Source organism: Lynx canadensis, chromosome D4, assembly GCF_007474595.2.
Source record: "Lynx canadensis isolate LIC74 chromosome D4, mLynCan4.pri.v2, whole genome shotgun sequence".
Classification (NCBI taxonomy): Eukaryota; Metazoa; Chordata; class Mammalia; order Carnivora; family Felidae; genus Lynx; species Lynx canadensis.
The window spans coordinates 61,694,888-61,722,858 of record NC_044315.2 but is presented as its reverse complement, the minus strand read 5'-3'; positions in this window follow the sequence as shown (position 1 = coordinate 61,722,858).

The window sequence follows — 27,971 nt, the reverse complement described above, 5'->3', positions numbered from 1 at the left end:
TTTGCATCTATATTTGTAGAGCTACCAGGCCAACATTTAAAAAAAAATTTTTTTTAATGTTTATTCATTTTTGAGAGACAGACAGAGACAGAGTGCAAGTAGGGGAGGGGCAGAGAGAGAGGGAGGCACAGGATTCGAAGTAGGCTCCAGGCTCTGAGCTGTCAGCACAGGGCCAATGCGGGGCTCAAACTCACAAACTGTGAGACCATGACCTAAGTGGAAGTCAGACGCTTAACGGACTGAGCCACCCAGACGCCCCAAGCCAACATTTTTATTTGCTTGTTTCAATCTCATCCAGTTCTGAGAGTTTGATTATATTAGTCTCAGACAATGAGTTAGGTAGTTTTATCTCATTTTCTATATTTTTGTAAAAGCTCGTATAAGATAGAGATGATCTGTTCTTTGAAAGTTTGGCAAAATGTAACTATAAAATCAACTGGGCTGGGCAATATTTGGGAGAATTTTTTGTCAATTTCCTGAATCGCTGTGGTAAGTCCCCCCCCCCTTTTTTGTCAATTTCCTGAATCGCTGTGGTAAGTCCCCCCCCCTTTTTTGTTACGTTTTACTTTCTCCTCTCTTTTTTTTGTTACTCTCTGATTCTCTTTCATGGAAACCTAGTTTTTGCATCTGAGCAAAATATCACACAAAAATTTCTCATGATGACTTCTGTTTCTTGCAGAAGATTATTTTTCAGAATTTTTTTTTCTTTTAACTTTAAGGATGATGGACTGCTGTTCTCCTTCTGCATTATTTTTTATAGTGTGTGTGTGTGTGTGTGTGTGTGTGTGTGTGTGTGTGTTATTTACTCATTTTCAAACAAGAGAGTTAACATACAGAGATTTTTACGAAAGAAAGATTGCAGGGCTTCTCCCTTCTGTTTTCTATGCCAGATCCCTTCCTTAGATCTACAATTGGTTGCATGAACTTTTGAGCCCAATTCTAAGTATTTGTCCAGTATTCAAGTAGATGATTCTGCTCACCATTGTGCTATCTTCTGCTTTCTCTTTCTGGTTTGTTGATGCTTTTGAAACTATGGAATAAAAGACAAGCTACAGTCTACCAAACGGACTGTAGTGTGTCAGAGCTCTTTCCTGTTTGCACCTGCCTACTGTTCTTTCCTTGGGAAAAATTTCCATTCTAGCATACAATTGCTGTTAGTTTTGCTTTTTTAGTAAAACACCATTCCCCCTTTTAATAATCTTATTCTAGTACCTTCTCTGAATGACTGTAGAAAGAAGAGAGGGTTGAAAGAAAAGTCATAAAAAAGGAATATCATAGTATCAGAGGAATAGATGCTCAACAGTCTGATTGGCCCTGATTGTAGTTTTCTGAGCCAGGGAAGAGATTGTGAATGAGAGACAAGTGCCTTCCTATTTTATTTCATGATGTTTGGACTTTTTATTTTTATTTATTATTATTGGTGTTGTGAAGCAGAAGGAAGCCACCGGTTGTATTTCTCAATCCAGCTCCATAGGTCTTGTAGATACTGAAAATTCCTCCCAGATTCTGGCAACCGGCTTGCTGCATGTCTCAGTTTTCAGACTTGTTTTTAATTTTGGACTTCTCCTCTTTCTTGGTAATTTTACTGGGCTGCTGAAAGTAACTGCATCAGGGATTGCTGATTTGCTTCCATTTTAAAAAGGAATTCCGTTGCAAATGAATTTAAAAATAATTTTTCAAGTTATATTAGGAATAGTTGAGGTTCACTTTCAAGTTGCTTTAATTTATAGATTAACCTGTGGAGGATTTTCATTCTTATAATATTTGTTCTTTTCTTTCCAGAATTTTAATTCACAGTTTAACATAAATTATACTTAAAAAAATCTCTATTTTACATTTTTGTTGTTGGTATGAATAAATTGTTTTTATTTTAATTTCTGACTACTTTTAATGATGTGGAAATAGTACAGAGAAATACTAGGGGTGTATGCGTTTGTCACTGACTACTTTGCTGAACTCTTAATAACTTTGATAATTTTGTGGCTGATTTAAAAATTTTGTTTACAGTAATGTCTGAAATTAACATTTTCTTGTTTCTAACATCTCGGATTATTTCGTTAAGTGTCATTGCATTTGTAAGAGACTGAAATGCAGTATTAATAAACAGCGACAATACATTTAAGTTTTGTTTCTGATGTTGATGAGAACACCTCTAATGTTTTCCTCAGTTACACAGGATGCTAGCTGATGGTTTTAAGTATTCCTTTCCCTTGACTACCTTTCCACATAAGTAAGGATTTATTTAATAACGTTTTTGTGAAGTCAAAATGAAATAGCTTCTATTCCTATATTTTATGTCTAAAACTTACAAGTAAGTTCTAATGTTTTTTGAAAACCCTTTGGGCATATATTTATGGTTCTTATTATTTATGCTATTAACATGGTATATTGTTTTGATTACTTTTCTTATTTCTTATGTGGAATATTCCTTAAATTCCTGTGACAATTCCCACTTGTTCATTGGTGTATTGTTTTTTTAGTGACTAGCTGAATTCTGTTGCTAATATTTTGTTTACCATTTTTGCATGCATATTAATAAATGAAATTGGCCTGTAGCTTTTTTTTATTATCTTTATCAGGTTTTGGAGCCAAAATCATAGTTTACTTATGGTTTTATCATTTTTGCTATGTTCAAAAATGGTTTATAATACTTTGATATTATTCCCTGATCATTTTAGATAATTTATCTATAAACTCATATAATCCCTCTGCTTCCTTTGATCTTATCTGCAATTTTTTTCAGTTTTTGTTTATCATATTTTGTAAGAGGAAATTATTCATTGCATGAAATTCATTTTCATACAACTGTATATTCACTCATTTTATTTTGTATTTTGATTATGTATTCTTTCTCACTTCTATTTAATTTATTTGCATTTTACCTTTGATTAAGTTTTTGCTGTTGACCTATCTGTTTTTAGCAAGTCAGATCATGATTTTATTTTTCAATTACACTTCTGTTCAATTTTCCAATAGGTTTGTTTAATTTTATTTTTCCCTTTTCTTGTTTTTGTTTGGGTTGTCTTTTTATCCTTTACAATATTCAGCTGATTTTCTTTAATTTTTAAAAAATGAGGTGAATAACATCCTGAAATTTTTCTGTAAGAGTTACTTTGGCTGCACTTAATAGATGCATTGAGTTTTCAGAGACATCATTTTCTGTATTATCTGTGATTATATTCTTAATTATTGTTCTGTAAATGCATTGTGTTTATAGGATTTTTTTTACATATTCAAAGGTCTTGTTCATACTCTTGTTATTAATATCATAACGACAGTTTTTGTGACTTATTCTATATATACAACTTTGTCAGAGTAACTAAAGTTTGTATGACTTGGGGGATGGTGAATTCTCTTCAAAAACTCTGGAGAGGAATGATGGATGAAGAGCATATTTAGCTTTCTTTTAGCAGGTTTATTAAGGTCAAGGTTATTATAACATTATTAAGGCTAATGTATGAAAAACAGAATGACCAATATATCTCTGTGGGTTACACAGATGATAAAGAAACTGGTGGACAGCTATATTATGCTATAAAAACTTTAACATATAAAGCTCATTTTCTTGTTTATTTGTCCACACCATTTCATGGTTTACAGAGCCATTTTCATAGGTACTTTCATTTGATCCCTGTAAGAATTCTAAGAAACAGATTAAGTAGGCATGTGCTGTTAATCCATTTTATACATGAGGACATTAAGACTCATGGAAGTCAATGCTTGACTCAAGTCACCAGGTTAATTAGTGGAGTATCAGGAAGTAGAACCCAAGTCCCTTGCCTCCTAGTCCTATGCTTACTGCACAATGTCACAGTCCTCCGGTTCCTAAACTTAAACACTGCAGTGTAGATTCTTTTCTAGTAGTTGGCTACAAATGATATATAATTTTAATAACATATGCTTATTTCCAGAGAAAGGATTTTACTCCCATTCTATGCCAGTGTTATTTTAATGTGTGACATTACATAGCAGGCTGCATACTCTTACATGAAAAAATTTTAGGAAAAAATGTTTGCATGTATCTATTTTTGCAGATCCATTCTAATTTAAGGAGTCATGATGATTGAAAACCCATATTTCAGAACAAATTAGAATAAAAATTTCTGTTACATCTTGACTTTTACCTCCTTTGAAGCCAATGTAATTGTAATGCAATCTAGGGAAACATTTTAAATTTCTACCCTGAATTTCATGAATGAAGTCACAGGACAGGTGTGTGTTGGGATACGCTACTTGCCTTCCTGATTCACTTTACCAAAGAACTCAGCACTGGAGCTACTTCTTAGGCATGAGACATGGTTCAACAATTGTAGTGATAATAATACCTTCAAATAGGTATTTGAAGTACTTGGTACTTCAAAGTTTATAAAGTCGATTCCCACCTATTTATTTTTAACTCCCATGAGAAAGACAGGCTCAAGGATTAATAGCTTTATTTTATAAATGAGGAAATGGACTAGGGAGTGTGAAGGGTCCTGCCTAGATTCACAATGGGTGGAGTTCTGACTTAAACCCACATCCTTTAGCTTACTGTTTAGGACTCTTTTTACCACTCATGCTCCCTTCCATGTGGTCAGCAGGGAGATCTCTTTGAGAACCGGAATGCTAAAAATTTAAATTGTTTCAGACTACAACAGCAAAGTCACTGAGCACTTTGCAAGACTAAAGAATCAGAAGGAAGCAGTTTTTCACAAAAAGTTATAAAGTACCTCAGGATGAAAATGTAAGATGTGACACAGTTTTCAATATAGGGACTTAAAAAAACAAAACCAAAATGAAACATATACCTATCCAACTTCACTGCAATTATTTTGATAGTGAATAGTCGATTTTGATTTTTTTGTGCGCCATGTTTTTAGGTATCTATTGCATTGCATCATCTAAAATTCTCACATGCATAAAACATGTGAGCACACACATGAGATATATGTACATGCATATATGCTCAGGTATGCATGTACTCATATGTATTGAAACATTTTCTGTTGAGATTCCTCAGCAGCCCAAGAGAATTTGAATTGTCTCTAAGGCACAATCACATACTTTCTTCCAGGTCATGTCCATAGGCAACATGAACACAAAGATTGCCCTCCAGAATTTTAGAAAAAGATCTGGACAGTTCCCTGGATGGGAAAATAAATCAGGGGATGCTCAGTTTTGTGTGCATGAGAGTGAGGTGATTTGCAGGAACATCTCTTACTTCTTAATGTAGTCCTAGTGCATTTCTTTTCTTTTTAACCTTATTGTGATCCCTAACTGTCTAACAGGGTGCTTTTTTAAAGCATACACTTGGTAACATTCTACTTTAGACTAATAAATAACAGGCAGGAGGCCCTCCATTCTCCAAGTCTTGGTTACACCAGTAGATGAAGCCTGTGTCAGGGATGTGCAAGAGCTTTTGTCATCATTGTCTGTTCTTCTTCTGGTCTTTATTTCCATGACATCACTGATGTGGCAATTGTGACAATTGCTCAGCTGTCCACTCAAACAGTTGATATGGTCACTCTCATGAAGGTCAGTAATGATCCCCTAACCACCAGATCCAATGCCCTATTGTTGCTCTCCATATTCCCAGAAATCTCTGCTTCTCCAGAGGAAGCAAACAGTCAACAGAGGGAGGAAACATGAGTTTGGGAATGATGGAAAGTGAGAAGGAAAGTATATTTTTAAGGAGCCAGTAACCTGAGCTGTAAACATTGTAAGGCAGAGGGGCACCTGGGTGGCTCAGTTGTTTAAGCTTCAGATTCTTGATTTCGGCTCAGGTCATGATCTCATAGTTCATGGGATCGAGCCCCATGTGGGGCTCTGTGCTGACAGTGCAGAGCCTGCTTGGGATTCTCTCTCTCCCTCTTTCTTTGCCTGTGTGTGTCTCTCTCTCTCTCAAAATAAGTAAATAAATTTGAAAAAAATGTAAGACAGTAATTAAGGAAGCCAGACTGTGTACCAAGATAGAGAAAGAAGATTGTGACAGGGGCTCTTTATTTCAAATTAGATACCCAGTAATAGGAATGTGAGTGCCACAGCATAGGGCTTGGGGACGGGGTGGCTTAAACTTCCTATCTCATGCCAGGACTGATCTAAGATTGGAGCATTGCTATCCAGAAGAAAAATATAATGCAGGCCTCAGATTTGAGCTACATATATAGTTTTCAATAGTTATCTAGTAGCTACATTTTTAAAAAGTATACAGAAATAAGTGAAATGAATTTTAATAATAGGCTTTATTTAATGCAATATATACTAAATATTATTGTTTTAACATGTGATCAGTAAAACATTATTAATGAGATTTTTACATATTTTTCTCATACTAAGTCTCTGGAATCTGTGTTTATTTTACATTCATAGCATATCTCAATGTGGGCTAACCACACTTAAGTGCTCAAGAGCCACACGTGGCTAGTGGCTACCCTGTTGGACAGAGCAGGTCTAGAACCCAAGGAGCAAGACTCAGCTTGTGGGTGGGAGTCCAGGGGCCTTTGCTACAAGGAGGAGTGACTTGGACTTCTGGGGACTGGAAGCAGGAAGCCTGCTAGCTGCCAAATGAATTTCATGGAGGGCAGATCTTAGCTATGTCCTCTGATACACTCAAAAACATTTGCTATCAAATAACAAAACAAAAGCGTTTTAACGTCCCCATATGGCCTATTGCAGTATCCAGATTTCTCATTGTGACGTTGCAGGTCCTTCTCGGTGTCTACTCAACCTGTACTGATGGCATATCCTCCTTCCACTCTCCCCCGTCTGCAATCGTACCATCTTTGTTTTTTAAATACAGCAGGAGCCCTCTTTTGTAACACAGTTAGTTAACCATTTTATTGAGAAAAGTCATTGAAAGAAGGACATTATAAAAATGTATAAAACTTATATACACATTAAACGTTTTTATACGTGGAAGGTACACTGTGCATTCATATGAGGAAGGGATAGGGCATCTCTTTAAGCATGGGTCATCTGACTGAAGTTCTTTATAACATTTCTTGAATAAACCTAGCTCATAACATATAGTATGCTTTAAACATATTTAAAAGACAATCTGATTATAGATCTTCTTAGATTTTTACTATTTTCTCCAAAATTTTTGTAGTTGTCTTGGCCATATCTAAATTGTTAGCAAAAGTTTCTAGCATCTTACTTTTAAGGAGTCCGTCCAAAGCATTCAACTTAATTTGCATGGAAACAACTCTCTTTTCACATCATTTTGGTTTATGTACTATTTTTTGAAGCCTTTCAAAAAAATGGTTATTTATTTTTGAGAGAGACAGAGAGAGAGTCGGGGAGGGGCAGAGAGAGGAGACAAAGGATCTAAAGTGGGCTTTGTGCTGACAGCAGAGATCCAGATGTGGGGCTCAAACTCATGAACCCCAGATCATAACCTGAGCCAAAGTTGGACACTTAATGGACTGAGCCACCCAGGCACCCCTGGTTTAGGTTTTATTTAATTAAATTATATATTACAATGACAAGTACATCTGGCCTAAATAGGTTTTGCAAGAAACACAGCTGGCTCTTGGTAGGCATACAACTCATTTGGGAGAAGTAGATGTGAACAAGTGTCTCAGGGTAGCTTACCAGCTCTGTGTTACCATAGGGTTTACAGAGGGAAGGGAGAATACTGGTTAATCAGATGAACTGGTTGACAGATTCTAGGGATTCTTTTGTCAATTCTTGTTGGTCTCCTTTTCTCTTGCCCTGCACCTCCTCCTGGAATCCCTTTGTTTTCATCTCCAAACTCTGGCTGAAGAAAATCTTTGGTAAGCAGAATACTGGCTCCCAAAAGATATCCACAGTCTACTCTCTGGATCCTGTACATATGACAAAAGGGATTTTGCAGATGCGGGTAAGTTAAAGATCTTAAGACGGGGAGATTATCCTATATTATCTGGGTAGACCCAATGTAATCACATGGGTTCTTAAAAGCAGAGAACTTGGGGTGTCTGGGTGGCCCCATTGAGCATCCAACTTTTGAGTTTGGCTCACGTCATGATTTCACAGTGGTGGGACTGAGCCCAGCATGGGGCTCCAAGCTGGGTGTCGAGCCTGCTCAAGATTCTCTCTCTGCTCCTCCCCTGCTCACGTTCTCTTTCTTTCTCTCTCTCTCTGTCTCTTAAAATAAATAAATAAATGAATAAATGAATGAATGAATGAATGAATGAATAAATAAATAAATAAGTAAGTAAGTAAGTAAATAAATAAATAAATAAAGCAAGCAGAGAGCCTTTCCTGGTTGTGGTCAGAAGGACATTTCTTCTATGGAAGAAAGATAGAAAGAACTGCAGTTTGGTGCTTCAGCATGGATGAAGGCGCTATGAGCCAAGGAATGTTGGTGGTCTCTAGAAGCTGAAAAAGGGAAGGGAATGGATTTTCCTGAGTTTCCAGAAAGGAATATAGTCCTGCTGACACCCTGATTTTAGCCCAGGGAGACCCATGTTGGGCTTCTAATCTACAGAACTGTGAGATAATAAATTTGTGTTGTTTTAAAGCCACTAAGTGAGTGGTAGTTTGTTAGTAGAAATAGAAAGCTAATACAAAATCTGTTCAGTTGTCCAAGCTCATTTCAGACTCCTCTGTGAAGATTTTCTGGATACCTGTGGTTTGGTGTGAACTTTTCCTCTTTTATACTTTGTATCCTTTTTATTTTGTGGACCTTAATTTCCTCATATTGTAGTCATCATTGCCTTTTGCTTAATCCAATACTGATGGTAGGCTCTTGATCAGCAGGGACTGTACTTATTTTTGTATGATATATTTGGATAGTCTCTAGATTTTGTCCTTGGGTTAGTATAGACCTGGGCTGTGCAGTAGTGTAGCCACTAGCTACATGTGGCTATCTAAATGTAAATTAATTAAAATTAAAGAAAATTAAAAATTCAGTGTTTTAGTCTCATTAGCCACATTTCAGAAGCTCAATAGCCACATAGAGTTAATGGCTACTATATTAAGCAACACTGATATAAGGCATTTCCAATGTATCAGAAAGTTCTATTGGATAGTATTGTTCTGGACTATTAGTTTTTGTATACTTGAACAATAATTTCTTGGCTCTTGTAAAGGTGTTTTTATGTAGATGTATTTGAGGGCAATTGTTATGCTCTCACCTTTCTTTTGAGAAGGAGGCTTTTGAAATACACATTTTGTCTGTATCAATCAGGGTCCTGGGTAGGTAAGCCAGGGCATTCCTTCACAGGAAGAGTCTTCAAGGACAGCAAGGTGTGGATAAGAATTTGGAGAACTAGCAAAAAATGTTGAGGCAGCCAGAGTTTAGCAAAGTGGGAAGATCTTACTATTTTGGGCTGACAGGCTTTTGGAGTCATGGGAAGTATTACCCAACAGGGCTGTGGTCCTAAAGACAGGCAGCCTCTAGCAGAAATGTGGCTGAAGCAGAGAGGAGTGGGGAAGAGCTTCTTCAACCTCTCTTTTCTCTTGACTACCAGTCTCCAGCCAAACCCAACCAGGAGCCAACCAGGAAGAAGCCTGGGAGAGAGAGTCCACAGGGTGAGCCTCCTATGCACATAGCAGAGGGAAAGGCAGAGACCAAATTGGGGCTGGAGGAACAAATAGAAAATAATTAGCACCATGGTTAAGGGAATTACACCACATTCCTCAATTTAGAGATATTTATTTTAGAGGTAATTGATTTTAAAAAGTTTCCTTCTTTAGAGGGATAGCTATATTTCAGCACCACAAATAAGAATAATGCCATTTTGGAGAGCCTGGGTGGCTCTGTTGGTTGAGTGTCAGACTTGATTTTGGCTCAGGTCATGAGCTTCCAGTTCGTGAGATCGAGCCCCACATCGGGCTCTGCACTGATAGTGTGGAGCGTGCTTGGGATTCTCTCTCTCTCTCTCTCTCTCTCTCTCTCTCTCTCTCTCTCTCTCTCCCCCTCCCCTATTTGTGTGCTCTCTCTCTCTCTCTCAAAATAAATAAATAAACATTAAAAAAAGAATCAAAAGAATTTCATAAGAAAAAAAAGAACAATGCCCTTTTGCCGTGACATTCTGGAAGATCAGAGTAAACTGTATAGTCCATATGAGGTCATTCGGTTTGCCTATCTGAGCTTTTCTTTCTCTGGGCTATGCCTCTTATTTTTATTTTGCTTTGTCCTGTTTTATTTTTTAATTTATATATATTTTTTCAATTGTACTGCAAGCATTTGTGTTTACATTGTGAAATGAAGTGAGAATAAAACAAATAGATAAATGCCTATTTTTAGAAAACCTCAGAATCATCTAGCATTAAGTCTTGCCCACAGTTGGCTTGTTTGGTTAAATGCAGACAAAGTCAACTAGGCAGATCAATAATTTATATGGTAATTTCTGTTTCTACCCATAGCTAATACTGATTGATCTGTTCAATATCTATTTCTTCTACCTGAGATGTCTGGATAACTTCTAACTTTCTACATCCTCAGAGAGCATAATAATGGGAACTTAATACCGAAACTCTGATAATGCAAGTGAAGTTTTAAGTGTATGAGTCACAAACTCAAAAAAGGAGTTCTTCCATCATGTCCTGACTGTTTTGGTGAGAGTCGGGGACTTTTATGAGACAATTTTACAGAACTCGGCAAGATGAAATAATACCTGCCTAAAATGAACACGTGGCTAGAGATTAACAATGTCATAATTTCAACTATTTTCACATTCCTTTTTTTCCTCCTCACAATGAACTGCTCCACTAAAGTCCTAGGTTCTTAGATACAAAGATGAGAAAAGACAGTTGAAAAGATTTTAGGCTTGGAGAAATCCTCTTTGGTTTCTGTGTTCAAGTTTTTAAAGTCTCATGTCTCAGAGAGATTTTGCTATTTTAAAAACTGTGAACATAGAACATTCTAGGAATACACTAGGTATCCACTCACTGCCTGCCATCTTGTCACTCCTAAGTTTTCTACAGATTCATTAAGTTGTGCTTTCATATTTCTTTCAGTTGTCCAGAAACAATGAAAATTATCAAATTCAGAAACTTACTAAAAATGATCAAAATCTCCCTTTAGTCATTTTCTTTTTGGCAACATATTCTCAGTTCCCTTTTCCCAGCTTTCTAATTGGTCATATATTATAAATAGGTTAGCATTTTGGATATTTACATTTTATTCCATCTGGTCGTCATTCTTTTTCTTTTTAATTGGGGGCAAATTATATTTGCTATATTTAATAGCAAGGCACTTTCTATAATAATATAGGTCTGTCTTTTGGGAACTCTGATAGAGTGTTGTGATTTATAATTCAGACTTGAGAGATGGAATATTTATAACAACTTGAATCTAGACAAGATAAATGTATATTTTTTAAAAATTACAAAAATACTTTTCTTTGAAGCAAAGCAGAGTTCTATCTTTTAATGGACTAATAAATAAAATACTTTTCTAGATTACAAAGTTACTTTTGTTTACAACTATGAAATATTTTATGCATAACCTCACTTATAATACTATTGGCACATCTCATATAATATTTCTTTATTGACAATTTCAAATCAAATGATTAAATTAACTTTTATATGTTTTCAGTTTTGCTCTGAATGGAATTTCCTGTTATTAAATTCTAAGAAAAGAGTGTTTCTTTGTTTCAGCCTGTTTATAGGAAGCCTTAAAAAATTGAGGCAGAGAAAATCATCAACATTAGAGTACAGTGTGGTAAATCCTCAAGTTTCCTGGGAAGTAATGGCCTCTACTCTGTTAGGCAGAAAGAGAAAACCTTCATCTTTAGAAATAGAGCTGTAAAGAGAAGGAGAAAGACGTGCTCAAAGCTCATTGACCTTTGTCCAATTATGTTTTTTTCCTGAGCTAACATTAATAGTGATACCTACTTCAAATGTTTTCCTCTATTATCTTCATAGACTTGTATGAACTAAAATTTCTCCCCCACGCCCCCAGATTGTGATGATTTCCAATGAACTAGCAGAAGACATTGGGCTTGCTGATATATGATGATTTCTTTTGACTTACAAAAGTGGTTCAAACTACTATTATAGAGTATTTCTTACAAAGGCTAGGAAAAAAGAGTTTGTTTTTTGTTTTGTTTTGTTTAGGAGACTTACCTACCAAGAGGGATTTTAGCTGAATATAGGAGAGGAGAGTAAAAATGCTAAATGTAAGAGCAACACAGATTCCAATAGATGGGGCCTCAAAGATGCCAATGGGAGACAGTGCTCAGTAATTCTCAGGGGAAAAATAACAGGTCAGGTGCTCATTTCCATACCAATGCACGTAAAATGTATAACTAATATAGTAACCTTGAAAGACAATACATAGTAATTTTGTAAATACAGGTCCCTGTCCCTCCAGGTTGATATCACATTTGTAGGGTCTGAAAGAGCTGCTGGGAGTTGAAGCTAGTTAAACAATCTTCTACACCAATGGAGATTTCCCTCCTGTTTGACCTTGCTACATTAACCAATTCTTATTGGTCAACTATTTGATCAACCAATCTGTATTTCTCTTTCTGGTACATAAGTATGTTATGAGGCACTTGGTCAGATATAATGCTGAATGAGATACAAAACTTTATATCTGTGGTCTTCTCCTGTATCAGAAAAGTAGATGAGATTTGTTCTATCTTGTTCTTGGTGAACTTAGGCATGCTCATGTTCCACTCTGTTCAAAGTACAATTGCCATCTGCTAATGCCTTCCTGGCTGCTAAGGGATTAAGTCCCAGCCCTAGTATTTGACCAGTTTATTCTCTCCCAAGACCGCTTAAGCTGACTTTTGCTCTTTTGGGGTTTGCAAAATCAAAAAAATTTCCAAAATAATTACACGAGCCAAAGAAGATGCAGTACTTTTAATCAAAAGGACACTACACAGTTAAGGAATGCTATATAAACCAGCAATGCCTCAGTAGACACTCAGGACCTCTTGAGAACTCCATCTCTGGCAGCAAGAGTGCAATCAAGAGAAGGACACCAGGGATGATGCTGTGCTTTGCTGATGGAGTGTTTGTGGATCTATACTACCTAGAGCCAGAAAAGTCAGCAAATTTCTTTTATGTGATTCAATTTTATAGTTTTTTTTTCACAACTGGAGGGTTGTCATTTCAAGTGGCTTGAAATACAATGGCTCTTCTAATTACTCAAAATGAACAAAGGGGAATAAATGCAGCTGTGGACTGGCCTCAGACAGCAGGGAAAGTGAACACTACCCACTGCCAATGGAACATTCACTGGAGTCATAATTTGGTGCAAAAGTAAGAGGTAGTTAAGATTATCTATGAATGAAAGGTTTAAGGAAACAGGACATCCTTTTTCTTTATTACTGTTTTTTTCCTGAGATTTATTCTCTACCCAATTATATTTTTGGACTGATATCTATGTTTTTCCTGGTTATGTGGAAAAGGGAAAAGGGTAGAAGAGACATATCCTAGGCATTCAAAATGCCAAATTGCCATACGTGCGTGTGTGTGTGTGTGGGTGATAGATATGTATGTACTAAATTTTTTTTTTTAATTTTTTTTTCAACGTTTATTTATTTTTGGGACAGAGAGAGACAGAGCATGAACGGGGGAGGGGCAGAGAGAGAGGGAGACACAGAATCGGAAACCAGGCTCCAGGCTCTGAGCCATCAGCCCAGAGCCCAATGCGGGGCTCGAACTCATGGACCGCGAGATCGTGACCTGGCTGAAGTCGGACGCTTAACCGACTGCGCCACCCAGGCGCCCCATGTATGTACTAAATTTTAAACATGCCTTCTGAACTCTTCTGGAATTCTTACTCATTGCTGATGACCACACCTTTATTTTCTAGTACTTTCAAACAAAAATACATGTTGTCATCCTCTGCAGGAGCTGGTTACTTTTACAGTTTCTCTTCCCTTTTTCATTTTAGCCAGTTCATGTACTGAAATGGCTTTAGTTTCTGTCTCCATTTCCTTACAGAAGGGCAGATGCCAATGTTTATAAACTTACATGGTCTTGTATAGCCTTGTTCAATACCTTTCTCCAAACAAGATACCTGTTGTCCTGACTGTCCTTCATTGGAGAAGGTGAATTAGTGCCCTGCTGCCTGGCTGCCATGGGGGAAGCGTAACTTGAACCACCCTTATTTAGCTGTGTTGAGTTCAGTAGGGATCACCAGTATTTCCCAGATAGGATCATTTTATCAGAAATGGTCTATTGGCTGAATGAAAAGGCAACTCTGTTTTCATAGCAGCCAAGACTAGTTTTCTGAAAGTGATTTACTGTTATAAGAACCCTTGATCCATATTTCCCAATAAGCTATGCTGTTTTAAAATATTTGCCTTCAAATTTACCCAAGCTCAAGATAACAGTGTTTTATTTTTAATTCTATCCCCAAATAAATGTGTTTTTCCCCCTCCGCTTTCACATACAGAGTTTTATGAGGTGGAGAAAGGACCCAGTATCTTGACAAAAAGAAGCCCCTCTACAAATAAAAGACACACAAAAAAGGCATTTTAACCAACCAAACAAAAAATGCCATTGCACAACTGTGATTCTCCCAGGGAAACTTGTACTTGTTAGGTGCACTCTCTTGAAAATGACATTAAGGAAGGTTCACACATCCCTGGTAGTTCAAGTGGGGCTTAGCTCTTGGCATGATTAGCAAAATGGGTTTTCCAACACATTTATTTTGGGGACTTTTTTCACCCAGGAGTCTTTAATCTGATTGCCAGATCCTTCCCTAATTTCATTGTTCTGTGTTTTTTCTCTTTTGAGGACGCTAATGTGTAAAATTTACAGGCACATTACTCAGCTTGGCAAGTGTGGGGGGAAAATGACCATTTCCTGACATTCACTTTTTAAGGAGATTTGCCTGTTGTCCTGTTTGACTGCACTGGCATTCTCCCTATATGTTGCTCCATAGCGTAACATCTAAGAAACACTTCATCCTAGAAGATAATATTTTATCCAAACACCTTCTTGGTGTAGCTCTATACATAAAACTTCAGGGTCTATGCCATGGTATACTTTTGATATAAGAGCAAACCTGCTACCCTTGTCCTCCCTTATTATGTTAAACCCTTTTTTTCTCCCTAGCAGTGACTTCCTCTTCTGAGACTAAAATTAAAACTCTTCTGTATCTTCCTTCTGAATTCAGGTTGACTTGACTGAATATAGACAGAAAAAGACTCATGGGTTCACACAGAACCTGTGCTGTGTATCACTGAAAACAGTTTTCTCTCCCTAGTGCAGATCCCTTGACTATATCACCGTTCAGTGGTTCCCTCTTTCCCTCAAACTCCCTCATACAAACTAGTCTGGTGTCCTGTCTTTTGGCTCAAGACATTGGCCATTTCTGCTCCTCTCCAAGTCCACATGTCCACCTTGTTATCTTTCCATCCCTAGCTAAGTGCTACTTTATCCACACAACTTCTCATGAGCCTCCTTGTCCCCCAAATGAAAGTAATCTTTTCCTTTTCAAATTCTTTAGCACTTTGTCTATGTTTTTGCCTTAGGCCTCTGAGCATTTTCTCTTTGTTCCTATAGTTATTGTACTGCATGGTTTCCATATTAGAAGATAAGGTATTCAAACAGGAACCATGACTGATTCTCTTTGTATCTGCTCTGGTTTCTGGCACAGATCTGACATATAGGAAGTGCTCTGAATACTGAATGCCCATGAACAAATGAATAAAAGGAGCAAGTCAGCCCTTCCTTGGAGCTTAGCATTAGGCTTGATTAATCAGTAAGAGATGGATTAGGATCAGCTGTCTTTTTTTAATGTTTATTTATTTATTTTGAGAGAGAGAGAAAGAGCTCAAGGGGGAAGCGGGGGGTGGGGGGTGGGCAGTGAGAGAGGGAGAGAAAAATCCCAAGCAGAGCACATAGCCCGATGTGGGGCTTGAACTCACAAACTGTGAGATCATGACCTGAGCCAAAATCAAGAGTCGGACGCTTAACTAACTGAACCACCCAGGTGCCCCAGATCAACTGTCTTTATTGAGGTCTTATGTAGTAGGAATGAGCTTAAACCAATGCAGGGAGGGATTCTGGCTCAACAAAATTCAAGGTGTGGAAGCCCATCAGTCAAGGTCCAGGATCCTTTCTTTACTAGAGAGGCTTGGAATTTCCTTCCTTAAAGTTTTTAAGGTAGACTTTGGAGCTATACATGTGGGTAGGTGGGACATGAGTGGGGAAATTAGAACTCTCTTCTGGATTTAGTGTTGTTTGTAGGAAAGCAATCTAAAGCAGGAATTTCCACAAGTCAAAAATCATGGCCCAAAAGATGCTAGAGGGCTCCCAGGAACGAATGGGAAGCTTGACTCTACTTTGGAGAGATAGCATGTGTGCTCTCTTAAGCATTGAATAAAGTGAAAAATAAAAATTATTAATGATGCCAGAATAGCAACCCAGTTTTAGTATAATGCTTATGGCCCCAACCCCTGAAACTTCTCAGAACATGCCTTGAAAAACCTCCTATCCAAGAACACATACTTCTCTGGTAGGATGCTCAACTTTGGATTAGGTATGTAAAATCTCTCCCAGTCATTGGTTTTTTGTTTCCAGGAGTCTCCACTATAGTCATATCTTCCAGTAGGCACATTGATCTTTTTTCTCAAATCTATCATGTTGGCGGAATTGTTACTTTCTCCCCAAAAAAGCCCAAATCCTGCTCTTCTTTGAGTCCTCCTCACACTTGTCTCCCAACCAAACATTTCTAGGTTCAGGTCCTACTTCTTTACCACTTTTCTTGAGAGTAGTGACTAGCACTGACTTATTTTTGATTCTCAAAGTGGCTAAGGCAGTGCCCAGCACACAGAAAGTCTTGGACTATGACTTCACTGAGGATACAGACTATGTCTCATTCAGCTTTATGATACCAGCACTCAATGTTGAGCTCTGATAAACATGTGTTGAATTATGAAGGAATTGATAACAATGTACTTTGAGGAAGGAAGGTATAGTGCATCCTGCTTCCAGTTTTTTCTTTTCTTTTCTTTTCTTTTCTTTTCTTTTCTTTTCTTTTCTTTTCTTTTCTTTTCTTTTCTTTTCTTTCCTTTCCTTTCCTTTCCTTTTCTTTTCTTTTCTTTTCTTTTCTTGAAGTATAGTTGGCACACAAAGTTACATCAGTTCCAAGTATACAACATAGTGATTCAATAACTCTACACTTTTTGCTGTGCTCACCAAAAGTGTAGCTACCCTCTGTTGCCATACAACACTATCATAATAATTGACTATATTCTTATGCTGTCCCTTTTGTCCCTGTGATTTATTCCATAACTTGCTTCTCATTCCGTTTCAAAAAGAGTATGGAGTCAAATGGATGGTTAAAATGTTGACTCTTCTATTGTCTAGTTAGACCTTGGGCTTATCACTATTTCCTGGATTTCAGTTTTTTGCTTTCATGAGAAGAAAAAGTTAAGTGTTAGATCTAATTGTGTGTGTGTGTGTGTGTGTGTGTGTGTGTGTGTGTGTGAGAGAGAGAGAGAGAGAGAGAGAGAGAGAGAGAAAGACAGAGAGAGAGGGAGAGACAGAGACAGAGAGAGACATAGACACAGAGAGAGAGAGAGAGACAGAGAGACAGAAACAGAGAGAAAGAGATGAAGAGAGAGAGAGAGAAAGAGAGAGAATTTCCTTGGGGAAAGAGAAATAATATTTCTTACAATTAGTCTTCATTTATATAAATTACCACAGGGTGATACCAAGGCCAAGAAAAGTTGAAGTTTAGAGTTCAAAGAGGTCCTTTTATCTCCTGAAGCTTGAAGAAGGATTGATTTATGTTTGCAGCTTTAACTTGGCTCCACAATCTTGGGATCTAATAATGATAAATCACATTAACAACTAAACTCATCCTTTATTGTTTACAAAGTACCTTTGTTTGCCAGTTTCTTTCTTTTTGTCTGTCTCTCTGTCTTTCTTTCTTTATTGTTTTGCTACAGATATTTTCCAGGCACTTTCAAATCTTTAATCTTTTCATTGGAACTTTGTAAATAACGTGTGAGGTAGCTTAGGTAGATATGGTTATTATAGTTGTTTTTTTTTTTAATTTTTTTTTCAACGTTTATTTATTTTTGGGACAGAGAGAGACAGAGCATGAACGGGAGAGGGGCAGAGAGAGAGGGAGACACAGAATCAGAAACAGGCTCCAGGCTCTGAGCCATCAGCCCAGAGCCTGACGCGGGGCTCCAACTCCCGGACCGCGAGATCATGACCTGGCTGAAGTCGGACGCTTAACCGACTGCGCCACCCAGGCGCCCCTGGTTATTATAGTTTTTAATTGCATTTTAGTTTTAGAATTAAATAGCCTTTTAATTAAAAAAATATTTTTATTATGAAAAAACTCTAACCAGTCTTGGTTTAGAATCCTAGTTTGCTTCTTATTGGCTGAATGACCTCTGGCACATCATTCAATCTCTCTGAAACTTGGTCCCTCATCTGTGAAATGGAGTTAAGAGTGGTGGCTACTACACAGGTTTGTTGTGAGCATTAAATTAGAACACATATTGTGCTTAAATCAGGAAATGTGAAAGTAAAATAGCTATTATTTGATGATTTCTCGACAAGGGGAGATAGAACACCCATATTCTTTCCTAAAGTCTTTTAGGTTGCAGGGCAACTTTAGCACTATTCATTTTTTATAACATGGGAAGTAAAAGCTTTCAGTGCTATGAAATTTGGGTTTAATGTTAGTGTTGGATTTGGGAGGTTTAACTGAGGCTCCTTGATTACCATTCCTCCTGGAATTTTTTTGTTCTAGTTTTACTTTTTTCTGCTGTTGAGCTGAAACATGGAGCCAACAAACTTTAAAGAGTTGAATCTCTCATACCATTTTCAAGATTCATGTAGGCTTTCTCTTTGCCCATTTTATATTGCCATCTGTACCCTGGGTCACTCCTGAAACAGGAAGAAGTTCATAAAGGTCCTTTTACTTTTCTATGGATCATGATCTCCTTGATGACATGGTATTTCTTGGCTGGCACAGATCCTGACACATGTCCAAGTACAGTCTTGGTCCAATTACCTTTGTATGATTCCTAAAAAGCAATGATTAAAAAGTTTTAAAAATGCTATTAGCATTGTGTAGAGCAAAGATGGAAGAGGCAAAAGGTGTTGCTACCAAAGTCATTATTGGCTCAGGATGAGATTCTGCCTTTGCTACTTGCTACTCAGAATGTGGCCATTAGACCAGCAGCACCAACAGCACCTGGGAGCTTGTAAGAAATTCAGAGTCTCTACCTGACAACAGACCTACTGATTCAGAATGATCAGATTCTACATTTTAATAAGTTTCTCAGGGGAATCTATGCCCAGTACAGTTTGGAAAATACTGCTCTAAAAGATAGGTCCCCAGTTCAACCCAAGCCATGCCCAAAGGATACAATGGCAGACTGGCTGTGCTCACCAGATTAATTCCCATACTGGCTGTTATTAACTCACCTGATTCTTGAGGTTGTTTCATTTTATTGTTTTGATACCTGTTCAAGTCACAGTCTTTCCATTTATACCATTTTGGCAACCCTCAAATATAACTTTGAGGGGAGCCTGGTTGTCTCAGTTGGTTAAGCATCCAACTTTGGCTCAGATCATGATCTTGCAGTTCGTGAGTTCGGCCCCACATTGGGCTCTGTGCTAACAGCTCAGAGCCTGGAGACTGCTTCGGATTCTGTGTCTCCCTCTCCCTCTACCCTTCCTGTGCTCTCACTCTGTCTCTCTTAAAAATAAATAAATATTTAAAAATTTTTCCAAAAAGAATAACTTTGGGGGTACTTGACTTCTCTGCTTTGCTTCCCACTTAACAATAAGCATAGTTTTCTTGTAGGTTGCTGAATATGAACCACCCCCCCCCCCCCCGTGTCTATCTGCTTTCAGGGGCAACTCTCATTAAGCACTCCCTCACTACTTCCTTGCTTAGGCCATAGTCTACAGGACTTTTTAAAAGGTATGGATTAAAATGTGTGTGTGTTTTGGGGCGCCTAGGTGGCTCAGTCAGTTAAGTGTCCAACTTCGGCTCAGGTCATAATCTCACAGTTCATGAGTTCAAGCCTCGCGTCGGGCACTGTGTTGCCAGCTCAGAGCCTGAAGCCTGCTTCAAGTTCTGTGTCTCCCTTTCTCTGCCCCTCCCCACCCCTGCTCACACTCTGCTTTCTCTCTCTCTCAAAAATAAATAAACATTAAAAAAATTAAAAAAAATTGTGTGTGTGTGTGCACGTGCAAATATAGCCGGATATACTGAGCCCCAAAGGAAATGTACAATCTATGAATATGGTGATAACTATTTTAAGGAATGGTAGCTCTTCTGTCCTGACTAGACCTTCTTCTTAAATGTGTTTGCTATATTTGCCATACATAATTTTTATGAAATAGGACTTCTACGACTGATGCCCTTACACAGAAGTTTTAACATTCGATTCTGTTTTTCTTAAAACACTCGCCAGGGAGAGACACGATTCTTAAAGATTTTATCTTCTGGGGAGAGAGGAGCTTTTGAATGTGTTCTGCACTAAAATTTTTTGTGTGTACTGCAAAATACCAAAAGGAAATAAATTCAGTGCAAAGAAATGAGGAGCATAAATGACCTTAGATGTTTTCATCATATTTTTGAAATATTCTTCCTCCCTTTTGTAAGGTTTCATAGTGAAATAACACCCTTGTCAAAATGTCTAAGCACTCCAATAATAGGTGATGGAGAAATGGTGACAGAGAGAAAGCAGGTGCTTCTAGCACATGAATATAGCATCCAGGCAAAGCTTTCCACTCTTACCTGCTTCATAAGAGTAAATACTTTACAACCACAGTCTTGATGAAAGTAAGAATGACTGTGAATAATGTCCACTTTCTCTGGGAGAGACTTTTAATTTTAATATTATTAAAAATGAGATTTCACCTATTTTTAACTTTCTCTTTGGTTACCAAGGTTGTTGTTTGAACCCTGGCAGGGGAAAAAAATCCTGTTAATGACTATTTATTTAACATGTGCTGATGAGCTAAGAAATATTTTCTTCCAATTTGGAAACCTTGATGTATATGGGAAAGAAGTTTGTATTGATGCTGGTTCATATCTCTGTCATTTAATTAGAGCTAGGGGATGTCAAGTGATCTGGTGCTCCCATCAAGACTTACTGCTTTCTTGTCCTTTTCTCCCAGTGCAATGATATGTAGTTATATTCAGATTAAATAAGGTAATGATAGAAAAATACTTGCAAACTGTACACTGCCATATAATGTTTTTCTGTCCTGTAAAATTGACTGTATAATCTGATGAAGACATTTAAACTAAAATGCCCTACTAGGTGATCATGGGTTAATACATAAACTGTCTAGGTAAAAGTTGCTTTGTGACTGACACTTGCAATTTATTGCCCTAAGGAATTAGAAGCGAGTAATGTGGAGTTTTCTTTGCACCGAGGTGCTGTATTTGTTCAGGTGCTGTATTTGCTTTTTGTTCAGGGTGGTTTGTCTTCTCACCCCAGGAATCAGGACTCCGGCAGTTGCTTGGCTCTACTCTCTCAGTAGAGTGTCTGGGCATAGGGCATTGCTTGAAAGCACATGGCTTTGACAAAGCCATTTCATACTTTCGATTAAAATTCTTGATACATTTGATTTCTAAAGTTTTCTAGAGTATAACAGTAAGTTATGGTTTAGAACTGTGCCATCCAGGGTGCTTGGGTGTCTCAGTCAGTTGAGCATCTGACTTCGGTTCAGGTCATGATCTTGACATCAGGCTTGCTGCTGTCCGCCTGTTAGCACAGAGCCCGCTTTGGATCCTTTGTCCCCTTCTCTTTGCACCTCTCCCACTTGCGCTGTCCCAAAAATAAATAAATATTTTTTTCCAAAAGAGAAAATTTTCATGGCAAATATCTCTCTCCCATTTTTCTCACTTCATAGGGGCAGGGCTGCTTCATCCCTTTGGGCTTCTTTGTTCTTATCTAATCTTGGAGTGAGCAAAATTCCTGCCAATTTTAGCCACTGCTCTTAAATTGGTTCATTGCATTTTTTAGTGAAAACCTGCAGGCCTTTTCAGGAGGCTTCTGTTCTCAGTTACATCCTGTGTATCCTACTATTTTTTCTTGCAGAGATCCAGTGATATGCAGGCCTTGACTCTTGTAGATTTGTCCCACCCACTTGTATTTAAGGGCTCAAGAAGACACCTGTCACCTAGTTTTGCTGTAAATGTTGTCTATAGATTTTGGTTTTGTTGTTTAGTTACTCTCTCTTTATGTGGATATTGAGGAATATCCAAAAATGAACCTGCCACCATCATGTCCATCTTCCCAGAATTCTCCCTTTCTTTCTTAATTATATGTTAGAAGCTTTTTTGCATAATTGCTGTGCTCAAAAGACCAGCTTTGGGGTTTATTTACCAATTCTGAGTACTGGCTATATAATATTTTTTATTCTTTTATCTTTGTTATTCTCTTTGATGTTTATTCCTTTTTTTATTTTTAAAAGTTATAGTATTGCTATTTTTCTAGATTTTAAATAATAGAGTAGTTTATTTTTTCCCCATCTTTACTGTTACATATTGAAATATTTAAGACTGTACTCTCTTTTTTTGAAAATTGTTTGGGAATTTCATGTAATTTTTTATTTATAGTTTTCTCATCTTTATTTAAAAAATTATCTGAAATTATTCATATTTCTTTTTTAACAATTACTTAATGAAGTGATTTTTAACCTTCTAAGAGGCTGGGCTTTTTTTTTTTAAACTTTTGTTATTAATCTATAATTTTGTTAAGTTACATTCAAAAGTACAAGTTGTGAAGCTTTGGTTTTGCAACTTTGAAATTTTCTCTATATCCTAATGTATCATAAATTATTGTAAGTAGTCTATAGGTCTTAGAATACGAAGTATATTTTCTGTTTGTATAATATTAAAGTGTATAATTTATAAAATTGTGTATTACATCGATTTTGATAAATAGATTGATCAGCATCTTTATATCCTTGCTTACTCTTAATTTTATCTGTCAAAGACAGATACTTTAGCATTTCTGAATATAATCATGTATCTTTCATTTTTCTCTTTGTATTTCTAACAATTTTTGCTTTAACTGTGTCAGTGCAATATTATTTGACATATCAATGTTCATGACAATTATATTTTCATTGTAAGTTAAACCCTCTACCAATATAAAAATAATGGTCTCTCTTGCATTTGCCTGATAGTCGATGTTATCTGATAGCGGGGCACCTGGGTGGCTTAGTCAGTTAAGCATACAACTTCAGCTCAGGTCATGATCTCATAGCTCCTGAGACAGAGCGCCTCATTGGGCTCTGTGCTGACAGCTCAGAGCCTAGAGCCTGCTTCGGATTCTGTGTCTCCCTCTCTCTCTGCCCCTCCCCCACTTGTGCTCTGTTTCTGTCTTTCAAAAATAAATAAATATTAAAAAATTTTTTTCAATGTTATCTGATAGCAATATTGTACTCATGTTTTATGCTTGTGTGCATTTACATAATATTCCTTATATTTTTGTGTTGATTTATTTTAAGATATATTTGGTAAATAGCAATTATTAGATTTTGTTATTTGACCCAATCTGAGTTGAACAAGGGTTGTAAGTCATTTAAATATTTTTGTTAAAGCAGATATATTTTACACATGTTTTTTGTATTTTGTTTCATTAACTTTTTTTTTCTACTTTCTTCTTACATTTTAGAGGGTCATTCTCTATACATGGTACATAGTTTCTTTTAGCTTCTCCATTGTTTTGGGAAGTATATATTTTATTTGAAATTTTACAGTTCAGCACCTTTGATTTCTTCTGGCTTCCTTGTTCTCTAGCAAATCTACAGATATGAAGGAAGGACTCAGAACATTATTTATAATGTACTGTAATTTCATCAGCATTGTTGCCAAGTGCTTTATGTTAGTCATATCTTTTAAAACCCATAAAAACCTTGTGCAAGAGATACTTTGTGCCCATTTCACAGATGAAATAACTGAGACTCAGAAAGTCAGATAATTTGCCTCTGATTGAATGACCTGAAGGTGATCCCATCCAAACCTGGTTGGCTTCAGAATCCTTGATCTTTCCACTGTAGGATGCTGAGACTGAGATTTGAATCTTGGGAGGTTGCTATTTTTGGAAGATACCACCCCCTAGTTTGCTGCATCAGCTGTGGTATAGGAGGAACTTTCTGTTCTCCTGGGAGGGGTGTGTGTATGTGTGTGTGGAGGAGGGAAGGTAACAAGATTCTTCCTATTTCCTAGTGTGTGAGACTCACTCATTTTGTTCTAAGGAATATAAGTTATTGCTTCTTTTAGAAAAATGGGACTTTCCCATGATAGTGAGAACTGGAGGGAGAGCTTCATTCCCGTCTTTACCACTTTTTAGATTACTGACGTTGGTTTTAAGTCCCTGCCTCTTTGGAATGATTTTCTTATTTGTTTCATACTCAAGTATATTCTTGACTATTGTTCTCCTCACAAGCCATGGAAGAGATATTTCTTCAAGAGCCTTTACTGTGACTTCTAGTGGGGAGGGGGCAGGGGAAAATCATTTGTATTATGCACCGTTGTTCTCCACCTCCAGTAGGAAGAGAAACAGGACCACAACAGAAACCTTCTCTTCTGGCTGTACAGTGAGCTGGTTGACTTCTGTGGCCCACTACTCCCACCCCCTAGAAATTTCCCTGAATGTTGCCACAGAAAACCGCTTGTCCATTCAGTTCCTCATCCGGCAGACAAGCTGATTTTAACCCTGCCTGGTGACTCTCCTTTCTTTGCTGTTATTTCTGTTAACCTGATGGTTTGCTAGTAAGTAATCCTAATGAGTCGAACAGGGATCTCTTGACCCTTTGGTAAACATGACCTTGGGTGTGAGCATTACACTTCAGTCTCTCTGTCTTTCTCCACTGTAGACCAATACCTTTGCAATGAGCTGATAGGCAGGTGCACTATTACAAGATGAACATGGGCATTCCTATTCCTTCAGGTACTCCTTCAAAAAAGGCCTTCTGGGAGAACTGACCTTTGAGTGCCAACCAGATCTGAAGAATGAATTGAGGAGGCAAAATGGCTGGGGAGTGGGGTGGGCAGCACAGGGAGGCAGACAGGAACGGGGAAGGGTGTGTTGGACCGAGGCAACTCCTGCCCCTCAGGATTGTGGGGATTCTTGAGGAATATGAGACACTCTTGACAGTGGATAGGGCTCCACCTAGGTATTTACTGTAGCTAGTACTCCTGTGTGTTTGTATATCCAGAGGAAATTATGATTGGTATGAAATTTTAGCTCTAGAATTTTTGAAATGAAAAGGCTCTCTTTTTTGAAAGTTTCATTCCTTCCTTTCTTCGTTCCTTCTTCCTTCCTTCCTCCCTCCCTCTTTCCCTCCCTCCTTCCTCCCTCCCTTCCTTCCTTCCTTCCTTCCTTCCTTCCTTCCTTCCTTCCTTCCTTCCTTCCTTCATCAAAAACCTCCATGAAGCACCTGTCCAGAGTTGGACTTGGCCCTGGTGGGAGGCTGGGCTCTGCTCAATTGCCTACTCCATGCTTGTGTGTTCAGCTTACCAGGTGGACCCTCAGTCCAGAGGTGTCAAAGCAGAGAGAGAGCAAAGTCTCAGAGGCAGGCCTGGCTTCCAGTTCAAGAGCGTGAGACTTCACTGGTAGTAATTTTCTCTACAGACATGTCCTTGCTCACATGGAAGGGGAGGCTTGTTGATAAGAGGCAAGAATTTTCAATTCCTTTTATGAAGGATTTTGTGATGAAGACGGTCACTGGGTCAGTCCCAAAGGAGTAGGCTGTCCAGACATGTCGGGATAGATTTCCATTGCTACCCCTGGAGGGGAGTGAGTGTGAAGGGCTGCTTCTTCAGAGGGTGTACTCTCAGTGCAGCTAGGGGAACCAGTAGATACCAAGGCAGTGTCACAGGTGCCCTGACGAAAGGCTTTGGAAAGTCAATGGGAACACATGAAAGGAGGCCCAGCTCTGCCTGGGGTGGCCAGAGAAGGAACAACTCTTAAGCACAAAACAAGTTTTACACCAATCTGAAATGACACTATGATGTCTCTCCAGTCACCACACTTGACTGTGGTGACACAGCCAGACTTCACTCATGCGGTTAAGGCCCGACAGGGGTTGACAGACTCATAAACAACTGTACTACACAAGGGCTCCATGCCATGAGAAAGGTGTACAGACTGCAGAAGGGGTGATGCCATGTAGGTCAGGACAGCGAGCGGCTAGCAGCTACATGATAAGCTTGCAACAACACTCAGGATGGGCCCTCCCTCTGGGCGGAAGCACTATTCCTTCTGGGGACCAGGTCTTCCCACCAGCTTCAGCCCACCCTCAAACCCACCTTTCCGCTGACAGCTGGGCAGAGGCTGTGGACTTTGCTCACAGCTGCTCTCCAAGCTCATGAGCGCTAGCCTGCTCAGGTCCCCTAGATGTGCTCTGTCTGTCCCTATCCTGGTGGAATATGCTGTTCCTAAAAAGTATCTAGAAGTTCAGGATCTGGCCTTGGGGAAAGTACTTAACCACTCCAGGCTTCCCCTCCCTTCTCGATAAGCGGGGGTAGGGGGAGATATTGGTGCTACTTCATGGGATTTAAATGAGATGAGAAACATAAAAGGCTCAGCTCAGAAGCTGGCATATAAATACTCCTCAAACTGAAAATAAAACATTAATGAGTGGGGAGAATTGCAGGCAGAACATGTTAAAAATACAGGTCCCCAGGCCCACTCTCAGTTACACTGATAGCTAATAATCATCAGGATCTTACTATGTCCCAGGAAGGCACCGCTCCAAGTTCTTTTCGGGAGTTACCTTGTTTCCTCTTCGCAGCAACCCTACCAGGTAGGTCCTATTATGATGTTCATTTTTACATGCCAGGAAACTGAGGCTAAAATAGATGAGGCAAAGTGCCTGTGTTCACAAAGCAAGTAAGTGTGTGAAATCAGGATTTGAAACCAGTTAGTCTGACTTCAGGGCCCGTGTGCTGATGCCTCAGCCCCATGCTACTTATAAGGGCTGTGTGTTTCTGGGGCTGGGGGATCTACATTTGTCACCACACCCTATTTGATTAGGAAACATTAGTTCTGTAGATCATGCTTTAGGAAACACTACGAAGTTATTCCATCTCCCTCCGCCTCCGCCTCCAGCATCCCCTGATACTCCTGGAGCTGGCTTACCGTGACCCCCTTCCTGCTGTTGCCTCTCATGGGGGTAAGCAGTTGCCCCCACAAGTGTTTGAAAACATTTCATACAAAGCCTTCTGGGAGTGTGAGTTGAGAACTCTGTCCGTGGCCAGAGCCTGTAGATGTCTTTTTTTTTTTTTTTTTCCCCCTGTATTTGCACTCCTTTATAATCTGTAGCCTTCAGGGTCTCCTGCTTATCACTTCCTGTCTTGCTATGGAGTAGGCTCCTTCCTGTTTACTATCCTATTTACGTGGTACACTTGAGGGAGGAAAGTAGGAGGGAGGGTAGAAGGATCTCTAAGGTCCCTGTTGGATTTCTTCCTATAGTGAGGATTGTTACCAAAGTGTATTTGTGGATTCATTTTCTTTGGAATACTTAGAATATGCCATTTCCTTTGAACACTGGGACACCCTTTTCTCTCAGAGCTTGGTATACATATGTGGCCCTGAGAGGGAATGGGAGAGGGCTTCCGGGGTCCTGCCAGGACCCTGAATTTAGATACAACAGTTGAGAGAGATTGATACACCCCCTCTGGCTGATCACATTTCTTTCTCATTTAAAATCTATTGACCTTGAAGTCGTGAGTTCAAGAGGGTGTTGAGCCTACTTTAAAAAAAATCTATTAATGGCTTCCAGTTACCTTGGAGCACAGTCCAAAAGTCCTTGCAGGGCCTCCAAAGTCTGACATGAATTGGCCCTACCTACCTCTCCAGCCTGTATTTGTCTGTTCTCTGGTTACGGAGAGTCGTTTGGTCACACTGACTTTCTGGTCATTGGATGTACTGGGCTCTTTGCCCATGGCCTTGAGTACTGTTTCTTCAGTTTGTACACCCCTCCCGCCATGACCAGCCCACTTCTACTTTAGGTTTGAGTGCAAGTGTCACTCAGGACAGCCTTTCCTGACCCTCCTGTCATGGCAACCCATATTTTTGCCACTTAGGGCT